Source organism: Anguilla rostrata, chromosome 8 (assembly GCF_018555375.3).
Source record: "Anguilla rostrata isolate EN2019 chromosome 8, ASM1855537v3, whole genome shotgun sequence".
Classification (NCBI taxonomy): domain Eukaryota; kingdom Metazoa; phylum Chordata; class Actinopteri; order Anguilliformes; family Anguillidae; genus Anguilla; species Anguilla rostrata.
The window spans coordinates 51,396,182-51,401,742 of record NC_057940.1 but is presented as its reverse complement, the minus strand read 5'-3'; the positions used below and the strand labels follow the sequence as shown (position 1 = coordinate 51,401,742).

Below are 5,561 nucleotides of genomic sequence, written 5' to 3'. Positions count from 1 at the left end.
CATACTTAAAACAGTTTGCTCATTTTGGCGAACAGAAGAAGGTGGAGCGCGTGGGGGTGGTGCACTGGGCGAGGTCTCTAAAACTATGAGATCTGTATACTGTAGCTGCTCCTCATGTGCGCGCGCGCCGCGCAGTGGTACAGTCATCTCTAAATACTGGATAATGTATAAGGCGGGACGGGCACGCGGGAACTGCTACAAGTGATTCCGGCCATTCCCGAAGGCCGACTTGCCCCTTTTATAAATTGTATATCAATCGTTACAGTACAAGGTTGCGTTTGTCAATTCATCGATCCCTCCTCTGTCAGTCCATCCAAATGAAATTATAATCAGCGTGCCTGGTCGGCGCCTGATCTGAACGGATCCCCGTGAACAAACAGTTTATACATTAACATATTCCACTGCTGCACTCCGAAACACATATCAGTCGAATGTTCAATAATTCTCCAATAAACACAAACTTCATGCAATCGAAGTTAAAAAAAAAAAAACTGCTCCCCGACAGCGGTCATGGTACCCCCTCTGCTGGCCGACGTGCGCCATATGAATCGCTTTTGTGTATTTGAGCGGCTGAATGGTGCTTTCGTTCAATGTCACATTTTTGTTCCAACTAATATTAGATGCACATGTATGACTCCCGCATATCATGAGATCAGCAAGCACGTCGCCCACACACACACACATACACACACACACCAATAATGTAATGAATTCCAAAGGCCATTCAAATTAATGTTCATGTTTTTTTATTTTAACTTAAAAAGAGAGGATCAAAAACATCAATTCATAAATAAGAAATATCAATCAGTATAATGATTAATTCATACTTATAATTTTTCAATTAAAGTCTGAAATGTACAGACCCCAGAAATCGATTCTCTAAAAAATCTTAAATAAAAATTGCCCCTTTCCCTTATTAATAAATAAATTAGCAAATAAAAATATTTCAAATATTAAAATTCCCCCAATTTCTGCCCTCCCACAACATACCAACAGCTAAAAAATCTACATTGCAATTTGATATTTGTTGCTTTTTCAACCCATTTCCTAAACCTTAATACTATACTCTAATAATAATAATAATAATAATAATAATAATAATGTTTATTTAGCATTTTTTGTTGTTTTTTAAACTTATTTTCGTAAACTAAATTATTTACAGTTAGAAGTGTCTTCTTTTTTCTTGAAGTCTTTTTAAGTAGTTCATTTCTTTTTTCTTTTCTTTATAGGTAGAGATGCTAACTCACAACATGATAGACCAAAAGCAGTAATACATTATAATTCGATATTCCACTTTTCAATCCGTACTGTCTTATCTCCAGCCCAATTTCGCTGCATTCTTTCTCCACAACTTATTACACCTCGTACAACTAACTAAGCGCATGAATCAAACCAATTTTTTTTTTCTAGGCAAGTAAATTGATATGTTTTTGTGTGGTTGACTTTAGCATGTACAGCCGTGTGTGTGTGTGTGTGTGTGAGAGAGAGAGAGAGAGAGAGAGAATCTCGAAAATATGTATTGATTTGTTACTGCATACGCATTGACTGCATTGAGTCAGTACACACTTATTAATATTTGTGATTTGACTCGTACGGTGTGATTGTGTCATTATATGGCCAGTGCACTTGTACGCTAAGCGTTAACAGCAAGTCAGAGCACGGACTCCCCAGTGAGTTCTTCACTGCACCCCCTCATAAGTTCCGCCTGTGGAAGAGAGACAGAAAAGGAGAGAAACGTGTTACTTAGACAACCGCCAACGTGCTCCGATGATTGTCACATTGTCTCTTCGCACCCTTGGTCGCACTCTGTGTCTTTGGCTCTTCCCCTGATAACGACGCGCAAAGCTCATATGCAAAAACCGCTCCTGCGCTGAGAGAATCGGTCTGCTAATCAGCACAGATGTTTGATCTTGTCAGTTTACTGGGGTGCAACGACTTGGACTTCCTGCAGATGCACAGCGTCTCATGTTGTAAATTGAAGCATAGCATGACTTGCTAATGCTCCGTATTAACCGCTAGTGCTGCTCTGTACTAAGCGCTAGTGCTGCTCTGTACTAAGCGCAAGTGCTGCTCTGTACCGCTAGTGCTGCTCTGTATTAAGCGCTAGTGCTGCTCTGTATTAAGCACTAGTGCTGCTCTGTACTAAGCGCTAGTGCTGCTCTGTACTAAGTGCTAGTGCTGCTCTGTACTAAGCGCTAGCGCTGCTCTGTACTAAGCGCTAGTGCTGCTCTGTATTAAGCGCTAGTGCTGCTCTGTACTAAGCGCTAGTGCTGCTCTGTATTAAGCGCTAGTGTTGCTCTGTACTAAGCGCTAGTGCTGCTCTGTATTAAGCGCTAGTGCTGCTCTGTACCGCTAGTGCTGCTCTGTACTAAGCGCTAGTGCTGCTCTGTACTAAGCGCTAGTGCTGCTCTGTACCGCTAGTGCTGCTCTGTATTAAGTGCTAGTGCTGCTCTGTACTAAGCGCTAGTGCTGCTCTGTACTAAGCGCTAGTGCTGCTCTGTACTAAGCGCTAGTGCTGCTCTGTACTAAGCGCTAGTGCTGCTCTGTACTAAGCGCTAGCGCTGCTCTGTACTAAGCGCTAGTGCTGCTCTGTATTAAGCGCTAGTGCTGCTCTGTACTAAGCGCTAGCGCTGCTCTGTATTAAGCGCTAGTGCTGCTCTGTATTAAGCGCTAGTGTTGCTCTGTACTAAGCGCTAGTGCTGCTCTGTATTAAGCGCTAGTGCTGCTCTGTACCGCTAGGCTGCACTGTATAGCGCTAGTGTGCTCTGTACTAAGTAGTCTTGTCTGCTCTGTATAAGCGTAGTGCTGCTCTACTATAGCAGCAGTGCTTATCTGTATTAAAGCGCTAGTGCTGCTCTGTACTAAGCGCCTAGGCTGCTCTGTATAAGCTAGTCGCTCTGTATTAAGCGCTAGTGCTGCGTGAATAACGCTAGTCTGCTCTGTACTAAATGATAGTGCTGCTTGTATCGCTAGTGCTGCTCTGTACTAAGCCTGTGTGCTCGTATAGGTGTGCTGTCTGTACGACGTAGGCTGCGATAAGTGCTAGTGAGCTCTCTAACGCTAGTGTGCTTGTACTAAGTCGCTGCTGCTGTCTGTACTATAGCTGTGTTGCTCTGTACTGGTATGTGCTCTGTATAAGCGCAGTTGCCTGTATAACGCTAGCGCTACTGTAGTCTAAGCCTAGGCGCTCTGTATGCTTAGTGCCTCTGTATAAGCGCTAGGTGCTCTGTATAAGGCTAGGCTGTCTTACTAACGCTAGTGCTCCTGATTAGCACATGTCTCTTGTCCCTAGCGCATAGTGCTCGCTCTGTATAAGCGCTAGTGCATGCCTGTACGCGCTAGGTGCTCTGTATACGCTAGTGCTGCTCTGTATTAAGCGCTGGGTGCGCTGCTCTGCAAGCCAGGCATGTTGTATTAAGCTAGTGCTGCTCTGATTAACGCTAGTGCTGCTCTGTATTAAGCGCTAGTGCTGCTCTGTATTAGCGCTATGCTGCTCTGTACCGCTAGTGCTGCTCTGTATAAGCGCTATGCTGCTCTGTACTAAGCGCTAGTGCTGCTCTGTATCTAAGCGCTAGTGCTGCTCTGTACTAAGCGCTAGGTGCTCTGTACCGCTAGTGCTGCTCTGTATTAGTGCTAGTGCTGCTCTGTACTAAGCGCTAGTGCTGCTCTGTACTAAGCGCTAGTGCTGCTCTGTATAAGCGCTAGTGCTGCTCTGTATAAGCGCTAGTGCTGCTCTGTATAAGCGCTAGTGCTGCTCTGTACTAGCTAGTGCTGCTCTGTATTAAGCGTAGTGCTGCTCTGTACTAAGCGCTAGTGCTGCTCTGTATTAAGCGCTAGTGCTGCTCTGTACTAAGCGCTAGTGCTGCTCTGTACTAAGCGCTAGTGCTGCTCTGTACTAAGCGCTAGTGCTGCTCTGTACCGCTAGTGCTGCTCTGTATTAAGTGCTAGTGCTGCTCTGTACTAAGCGCTAGTGCTGCTCTGTACTAAGCGCTAGTGCTGCTCTGTATTAAGCGCTAGTGCTGCTCTGTACTAAGCGCTAGTGCTGCTCTGTATTAAGCGCTAGTGCTGCTCTGTATTAAGCGCTAGTGCTGCTCTGTACTAAGCGCTAGTGCTGCTCTGTATTAAGCGCTAGTGCTGCTCTGTACCGCTAGTGCTGCTCTGTACTAAGCGCTAGTGCTGCTCTGATAAGCGCTAGTGCTGCTCTGTACAGCTAGTGCTGCTCTGTACTAAGCGCTAGTGCTGCTCTGTATTAAGCGCTAGCGCTGCTCTGTACTAAGCGCTAGTGCTGCTCTGTACCGCTAGTGCTGCTCTGTACTAAGCGCTAGTGCTGCTCTGTACTAAGCGCTAGTGCTGCTCTGTATTAAGCGCTAGTGCTGCTCTGTATTAAGCGCTAGTGCTGCTCTGTACTAAGCGCTAGTGCTGCTCCTGTCTAAGCGCTAGTGCTGCTCTGTATTAAGCGCTAGTGCTGCTCTGTACTAAGCGCTAGTGCTGCTCTGTACTAAGCGCTAGTGCTGCTCTGTATACGCTAGGCTGCTCTGTACTAAGCGCTAGTGCTGCTCTGTATTAAGCGCTAGTGCTGCTCTGTATTCGCTAGTGCTGCTCGTATAGCGCTAGTGTCTGCTCGTATAAGGCTAGTGTGCTCTTACTAGCCTAGGCTGCTCTGTATAGTAGTGCTCTTCCCGTCTGCCTATAAGGTGTGTGCTCTGTTAACTGTCTTACGTAGGCTGCTCTATAAGGCTAGTGTGTCTGTACCGTAGTGCTGCTCTGTATAAGCGTAGGCTGCTCTCAGTGGTGCCTGTACTAAGCGCAGTGGCTCGTACAAGCTAGTGTGCCTGTGTAGGCGCTTGTATAAGGCTAGCTGCTCTGTATAACGCTAGTGCTCGTATTAAGCGTGCTGTCTATAAGCTAGGTGCTTGTATTAAGCGTGCGGGTCTGTACCGCTATGCGCTCTGTATAGCGTTGTGCTCTACCGCTGTGCTGTCTGTACTAGCGTAGTCTGCTCTGTATAAGCGCTATGCTGGCCCCGTATAAGCTAGTGCGCTCTGTATAAGCGCTAGTGTGCTGTATAACGCTAGTGCTGCTCTGTATAAGCTAGTGCTGTCGTATTAAGGTAGTGCTGTCGTATGCGTAGCTACTAGTGCTGCTCTGTTAAGCAGCTAGTGCGCTCGTACGCTAGTGCTGTCTGTTTAAGGCTAGTGCTGCTCTGTACTAAGCGCTAGTGCTGCTCTGTATAACGTAGTGCTGCTCTGTACCGCTAGTGCTGCTCTGTATAAGGCTATGCTGCTCTGTATAACGGCTCCTAAATGTGCTCTGTATTAAGCGTAGTGGCTCTGTATAAGCGCTAGTGCTGCTCTGTATTAGTTGCTGTTTGGCTGCCTCTGTACAAGCGTAGTGTGCTCTGTATAAGCGTAGTTGCTGCTCTGACCGCTAGGCTGTCGTATTAAGCCTAGTGCTGCTCTGTATTAAGCCTAGTGGTCTGTACTAGCGCTAGTGTGCTCGTATTAAGCGCTAGGCGTCTGTATAAGCGTAGTGCGCTTGTACGCTAGTGCTGGCTTGCGTAC

At 46.3% G+C, this 5,561-nt stretch overlaps 1 protein-coding gene across 1 annotated transcript in view; it reads right to left on the bottom strand.

The window, feature by feature from the left end:
* Positions 1-729: 729 nt before the first annotated feature.
* The window catches only part of LOC135261966 (CUGBP Elav-like family member 3), a 34,131-nt gene continuing 29,299 nt past the window's right edge, over positions 730-5,561 (bottom strand). Inside the window, exon 12 of the mRNA XM_064348679.1 lies at positions 730-1,705. The gene's annotated coding sequence lies outside the window, so the exon portion shown is untranslated. The remainder of the gene's footprint in view (positions 1,706-5,561) is intronic.